The following is a 7,350-nucleotide window of genomic DNA, read 5'->3' on the forward strand; positions in this document are numbered from 1 at the left end:
AGGGAAGTTAGGAGGTGGAAAAAAATCAAAAATATGATCAACTCAACACGACACAACTGGCTGGTCACCTGCAAAACCAGCAGATGTTGTGTTTAGGATGCTGGTATGCTGGTCAACCAGCATGACCATAATTTGACATCAACGTTATTTCCATCATGTAAACAGTCAGATGACAGAAAGTGAGCAGGTAAACAGTATGAATATAAATGATGATGCTAAAGTGAATTTTACACATGTACAGTTTACCCACAGTTCATTTCTACTCCACTAAAACAGGCCTAAACTGATCAGCTGCAGCTCCATTTCACATCCTCAGATTTCTGTTTATCTCCCACAGGAACCGTTACGCTGGGTGAGCGAGCTCCTCCTCCTCAGAGACTAAAGCAGCATCAGATCAGAAACTGAGTCAAAACCCCACAGAATAAAACCACCTGTTCTTAAGCCCCGCCCCCTGTCCCAGTTTACTGAAGATCAAAACGAAAGCGCATCAGTGCAGGAGGAAGTAATCAGCACATCAGCTGTACGATTCTGTCATATTTCTGATATTATAATAAACAGGACTGATTTCCCTGCAGAAACTCCAGCAGTGAGAGAGAGAGAGAGAGAGAGAGAGAGAGAGAGAGAGAGAGAGAGAGCGGTGAGTACAACTCAGAGCTCAGAGCTGAAGTGTGTTTGGAGATTCTCTGTTTCTGTTTCTGTTTGGAGTTTATGGCTGATCTGAGGCTCTTTTGTTAAATGGCTGTTTCAGAAAGACTGAGTGGTTTATTTAACATCATCAGCTGATTGACAGACAGAATTAATGTAATTTATTGTGATGATATAACAGTTTTATTAAATGTGTGCTGGAACAGAGTGATGAGCTTCTGTATTAAAGAGAAATCCTGAGATTAGCAGGCTGTTGATTGGCTGCATCACAGCACACTTCCCCTTAAAAACCACAAGCAGCGCAGTCGGTTCTGCAGCCACTTCCTCTGTACAGACAGGAAGTCTACAGAAAAAGCCTTGAGCTGTCAGGAGGAGCAAACCCACCAGTCTGAGTAACATCTGTAATATTTCAGCATTTCCACTGTACAGATTTACTGTATCAGTGAATATAGTGGAGTAAATCTCCAGCACACTCACTGATACTCATTAGTCTCTATGAACTCAGAGAGCTGCTGCAGTTTGTGGACTCTCTGCTGTCCAGCTGAGCTCTGAGCTGATTGATTAAAATTCAGTGCTGTGTTCAGTGAGTCTCTCTTTCCCTTCATTCCAGCTTCCATTCTGTTCAGGAGACTCACTTTCAGTTCCTCAAAGAATCTGCAGACACACCTCCAAAGTTCAGTCTTAGAAGCTGGTTGATCATTTTCTGATGTAACCAAACACATTCAGTGGTGTTGAGGTCTGGACTCTGGGGTGGTCAGTCCATTGTTCAGCTTCGTTGTTTGATGTGTCCGTCTCCTTTTCTCAGTGAGGTTCTTCTACACATCCTTTCAGACCCACAGCGCTGAGTCGTCTTCTCACAGTGGAAGGATGAACAGAAACACCTGTGGATGTTTTCAGATCTGATCAGCTTGATTTTCTCTTCTCTCTCAAAGATGAAAGCTTTAAGTGCTGTTTATCTGATGGGGTAAGTTTTGGGGTCTAGCAGCTCTTCCAGGTGGTTGTTAGGAAGCACATTTTCTCTGTAGATTTGTTGAACTCCAATTTGGTCACTTATTTTCCTTTCACTTTCTCTTTTATTATTTAAGTGGACTCTTTAATCTAATCTCCTCCTGGAAAATCAGTAACATTCTTTATGGCTGTTTGACTAGAACTGAAATAAAGGGTGGTCACTGAGTTTTGCACAGCACTATATCTCTCCTCTCCTGGTCAGTGCTGATGGTGTGTGTGTGTCTGTAGGTCAGTTCTGTTCTCTCTTTCTCTCGTCTCTCTCTCTCCTCTCCTGGTCAGTACTCATGGTGTGTGTGTGTCTGTAGGTCAGTTCTGTTCTCTCTTTCTCTCTTCTCTCTCTCCTCTCCTGCTCAGTGCTGATGGTGTGTGTGTGTCTGTAGGTCAGTTCTGTTCTCTCTTTCTCTCTTCTCTCTCTCCTCTCCTGGTCAGTACTGATGGTGTGTGTATCTGTAGGTCAGTTCTGTTCTCTCTTTCTCTCTTCTCTCTCTCCTCTCATGGTCAGTACTGATGGTGTGTGTCTGTAGGTCAGTTCTGTTCTTTCTTCTTTCTCTCCTCTCCTGGTCAGTACTGATGGTGTGTGTTTGTCTGTAGGTCAGTTCTGTTCTTTCTCTCTTTTCTCTTTTGTTCAGTAATGATGGTGTGTGTTTATGTAGGTCAGTTCTGTTCTCTCTTTCTCTCTTCTCTCTCTCCTGGTCAGTACTGATGGTGTTTGTGTGTGGGTGTCTGTATGTCAGTTCTTTTCTCTCTCTCTCTCCTCTCTCTCCTCTCCTGGTCAGTACTGATGGTCCATGTGTGTGTCTGTAGGTCAGTTCTGTTCTCTCTCTCTCTTCTCTCTCTCCTCTCCTGGTCAGTACTGAAGGTGCGTGTGTGTGTCTGTAGGTCAGTTCTGGTTTCTCTTTCTCTCTTCTCTCTTTCCTTTTCTGGTCAGTACTGATGGTGTGTGTGTGTCTGAAGGTCAGTTCTGTTCTCTCTTCTCTCTTCTCTCTCTCCTCTCCTGGTCAGTACTGATGGTGTGTGTTTGACTGTAGGTCAGTTCTGTTCTCTCTTTCTCTCTTCTCTCTTTCTTTTTCTGGTCAGTACTGATTGTGTGTGTCTGTAGGTCAGTTCTGTTCTCTCTTCTCTCTCTTCTCTCTCTCCTCTCCTGGTCAGTACTGATTGTGTGTCTGTAGGTCAGTTCTGTTCTCTCTATCTCTCTTCTCTCTCTCCTCTCCTGGTCAGTAATGATGGTGTGTGTGTCTGTAGGTCAGGTCTGTTCTCTCTTCTCTCTTCTCTCTCTCCTCTCCTGGTCAGTACTGACGGTGTGTGTGTCTGTAGGTCAGTTCTGTTCTCTCTTTCTCTCTTCTCTCTCTCCTCTCATGGTCAGTACTGATGGTGTGTGTCTGTAGGTCAGTTCTGTTCTTTCTCTCTTCTCTCTTTTCTCTTTTGTTCAGTAATGATGGTGTGTGTCTGTAGGTCAGTTCTCTTCTTTCTTCTCTCTTCACTGTCTCCTCTCCTGGTCAGTACTGATGGTGTGTGTGTGTCTGTAGGTCAGTTCTGTTCTCTCTTTCTCTCTTCTCTCTCTCCTCTCCTGGTCAGTACTGATGGTGTGTGTGTGTCTGTAGGTCAGTTCTGTTCTTTCTCTGTTCTCTCTTTTCTCTTTTGTTCAGTAATGATGGTGTGTGTCTGTAGGTCAGTTCTGTTCTTTCTTCTCTCTCTCCTCTCCTGGTCAGCACTGAAGGTGCGTGTGTGTGTCTGTAGGTCAGTTCTGGTTTCTCTTTCTCTCTTCTCTCGTTCCTTTTCTGGTCAGTACTGATGGTGTGTTTGTCTGAAGGTCAGTTCTGTTCTCTCTTCTCTCTCTTCTCTCTCTCCTCTCCTGGTCAGTACTGATGGTGTGTGTGTGTCTGTAGGTCAGTTCTGTTCTCTCTTTCTCTCTTCTCTCGTTCCTTTTCTGGTCAGTACTGATGGTGTGTTTGTCTGAAGGTCAGTTCTGTTCTCTCTTCTCTCTCTCCTCTCCTGGTCAGTACTGATGGTGTGTGTGTGTCTGTAGGTCAGTTCTGTCCTCTCTTTCTCTCTTCTCTCTCTCCTCTCCTGGTCAGTACTGATGGTGTGTGTAGGTCAGTTCTGTTCTCTCTTTCTCTCTTCTCTCTCTCCTCTCCTGGTCAGTACTGATGGTGTGTGTGTGTCTGTAGGCCAGTTCTGTTCTCTCTTCTCTCTCTCCTCTCCTGGTCAGTACTGATGGTGTGTGTAGGTCAGTTCTGTTCTCTCTTTCTCTCTTTCCTTTTCTGGTCAGTACTGATGGTGTGTGTGTCTGAAGGTCAGTTCTGTTCTCTCTTCTCTCTCTTCTCTCTTGGTCAGTACTGATGGTGTGTCTGTAGGTCAGTTCTGTTCTCTCTTTCTCTCATCTCTCTCTTCTCTCCTGGTCATTACTGATGGTGTGTGTCTGTAGGTCAGTTCTGTTCGTTCTTCTATCTCTCCTCTCCTGGTCAGTACTGATGGTGTGTGTGTCTGTAGGTCAGTTCTGTTCTCTCTTTCTCTCTTCTCTCTCTCCTCTCATGGTCAGTACTGATGGTGTGTATCTGTAGGTCAGTTCTGTTCTTTCTTCTTTCTCTCCTCTCCTGGTCAGTACTGATGGTGTGTGTGTGTCTGTAGGTCAGTTCTGTTCTCTCTTTCTCTCTTCTCTCTTTCCTCTTTTGGTCAGTACTGATGGTTTGTGTTTCTGTAGGTCAGTTCTGTTCTCTCTTCTCTCTCTCCTCTCTTGGTCAGTACTGATGGTGTGTGTCTGTAGGTCAGTTCTGTTCTTTCTTCTTTGTTTTCTCTCTTCTCTCCTGGTCAGTACTGATGGTGTGTGTGTATCTGTAGGTCAGTTCTGTTCTTTCTTCTTTGTTTTCTCTCTTCTCTCCTGGTCAGTACTGATGGTGTGTGTGTATCTGTAGGTCAGTTCTGTTCTCTCTTCTCTCTCTCCTCTCCTGGTCAGTACTGATGGTGTGTGTGTGTCTGTAGGTCAGTCATGCAGTCCTGCAGTTCTGCTCTCTGTATCCTGATCTTACTGATCTCTACATTCACTACTGGTAAGAACTGAACTGTCACTCCTTTATCATCTTGTTAAAGACTTTATCTTAATGTTTAGTTTGTAAAGTAGATTTTTAACATTTCAGAACTCAAATAGACAGTGAAGCTCCTGAAATGTGATCTGCTGAGTAAAAACAGTTTGCTCTGTTTACTCCAGCAGATGGTGCTGTTGTCCTGTTTTTTAATATACTGTTTCCTTTTCTATCTTTTTCTTTTTCTTTTTTTCAGTGTCTGTATCAGCTGGTCCTTCAATGAAGGTGAAATGAAGTGGTGAGTGAAGAAGCACTAAAATCTGATTAGTTTTAAATGGCTGTATAAAGTTATATGAAGCGGTGAGTGATGAAGCTCTAAAATCTGAAATTGAAAATGAGACATTTTACCATATCAGGAAAAACATTAACTCATTTAGGACTTGATGGCAGCAACGCATTTCAAAAAAGTTGGGACAGAGACAACAAAAGGCTGTAAGTGGTACTAATAAAAATCAGCTGGACGAACAATTTGCCACTAACTCACATGACTGAGTAAAAAAAGGTCATTTTAGAGAGGCAGAGTCTCTCAGAAGCAAAGATGGGCAGAGGTTCACCAATCTGTAAAAAACTGCATCTAAAAGTTGTGGAACAATTTCAGAAAAATGTTCCTCAATGTAAAATTGCGAAGACTACAGTACATAATATCATCAACAGATTTAGACAATCTGTAAAAATCCCTGTTTTTGTGTAATCCACAAATGCAAGTTAAAGCTGTGTCATGCAAAGAAGAAGCCACATGTCAACATGATCCTAAAATGCTGCCGTCTTCTCTGGGCCAAAGCTCATTTAAAATGGACTGAGGCAAAATGGAAACCTGTTCTGAGGTCAGATGAATCAAAATTTGAAATTCTTTTTTCTCTTCTTTTTGTCTTTTTCAGGGAAGGCCTTGCATATTTCAGCAAGACAATAAACCACATACTGCATCCATCACAACAGCATGGCTTTGCAGAAGAAGAGTCCAGGTGCTGAACTGGCCGGCCTGCAGTCCAGACCTTCACCAATAGAAAACATTCAGTGCATTATGAAACGAAAAATCCAGCAAAGAAGACCTAAAGACCCAGGATAGCTGTCCTCTCAAACCGTGACATTCCTCTCTCAAACATCAGGACCTTCTCTCAAACATTTCGGCACAAAACTAACTCCATAAAGAAGACCCAAAGACCCAGGACTGAGCAGCTAGAGTCCTACATCAGACAAGAATGGGACAACATTCCTCTCCCAGAACTCCAGCAATGGCTCTCCTCACTTCCCAGATGTTTACAGACTGCTGTTAAAAGAAGAGGGGAGGCTACACAACGGTAGACGTGGCCCTGTCACAACGTTCTCAAGCTGCGTTGCTGCCATCAAGTTCTGAATGAGTATATGAACATATTAATTACTGAATATGAATATATTCTAATCTCAGCAGATACGTGTATGCAGTGTATGCTGATCACAGCAAATCCAGACACATATAACCAAGTGGAACAGATGGATAATACAAGGAATCTTAAACAGGTAACTGGGACACTAAACTGGTTCTTTTTCACCTGTATAGAACATTTCTACCATCAAATCTAATCAAATTAGTAACATCAGCAGTTTATCCAGCTTTGATTTTCCTTACTGTAATACGTTTCACTGATAATCACACTAATAATTTCACACACAATCAGACATTTACTGGACAGTTAAGCAGCCAAACAGCCTCTCACATAGTTAAATACTCACACAGAAAAGCAGAGAGACAGAGAGAAAGAGAGAGAGAGAGAGAGAGAGAGAGAGAGAGAGAGAGAGAGAGAGATCAGGGGCGTCGCCCTGCCTGGGCTTCCAGTACTGTAGTCCTGAATGAACCTCATACCGTGATCACTTTAACTTCTGAAAGTGAGGAAACTGGCTGCTTTAAAATCCCAAGTTGACTGAACCTGTAATGGTAAGTTAACTGAACAATGTGTGTTCATTATTATTAAAAATGTAATGTACGTTACTCCACATTACTGGAGAACCGTACATTACAAATTTCTGTTACGAGTTTCTCTTCTTTTGTTTGCTTTTTATTGATTTTATCAGACCCAGTCAGCATTGCTGAATCGCTGCACGTTTCGTTGATGTGTAAGTCTCATCATATTAAGTTAAAAAGTGGCCACTGCACATTCTACTAGGGCTGAGTGATTTTGGCAGAATATAACTGTGATTTATCTGACCAATATGACCACATTATTAGTGTGCACACAAAAAAGACCTTCATACTCCACCTGCAGTCTGACCGGACACTGTTTAGACATTAAGACTAAAAACAGGTGAAAAACTAATCTTTTAACTAATCAAATGTTTTCAGTAAGAACTTTGTTTCAAAGCAGCTTCTGGAAAAATTACTGAATAACAGGTAAACAAAGTTCAATCAGATGTATTTGGATATTTGTACATCTGTTACAGTAGCAGCTGCCACTCTTATAGACGGTGGGGACGTTGCTGTGTGGATTCACTTCTGGTCAGCTAAAAGAGCATTAGTGAGGTCAGGCACTGATGTTGGGTGAAAAGGCCTGACTGGTGTGTAACGATATGCAAATTACATGTGCAATACATAAGATACAATACTCACAGCCATTTTTACATCACAATACATTTTTATACAGAA

At 42.4% G+C, this 7,350-nt stretch overlaps 1 long non-coding RNA gene across 2 annotated transcripts; it reads left to right on the plus strand.

Annotated features, from left to right (window-relative positions):
- Positions 1-495: 495 nt before the first annotated feature.
- Positions 496-5,655, plus strand: LOC118800486. Of its 2 annotated transcripts, XR_005006241.1 has the most exons (4): positions 496-637; positions 4,633-4,700; positions 4,930-4,971; positions 5,612-5,655. It is a non-coding gene; the product is annotated as an uncharacterized LOC118800486 (long non-coding RNA). The 2 variants fall into 2 exon arrangements; XR_005006242.1 differs by lacking the exon at positions 496-637 and having other exon boundaries at positions 4,567-4,700.
- The last annotated feature ends 1,695 nt before the right edge of the window (positions 5,656-7,350 follow it).

Source organism: Colossoma macropomum, unplaced genomic scaffold (genome assembly GCF_904425465.1).
Source record: "Colossoma macropomum unplaced genomic scaffold, Colossoma_macropomum, whole genome shotgun sequence".
In the NCBI taxonomy this organism is placed as follows: Eukaryota; Metazoa; Chordata; class Actinopteri; order Characiformes; family Serrasalmidae; genus Colossoma; species Colossoma macropomum.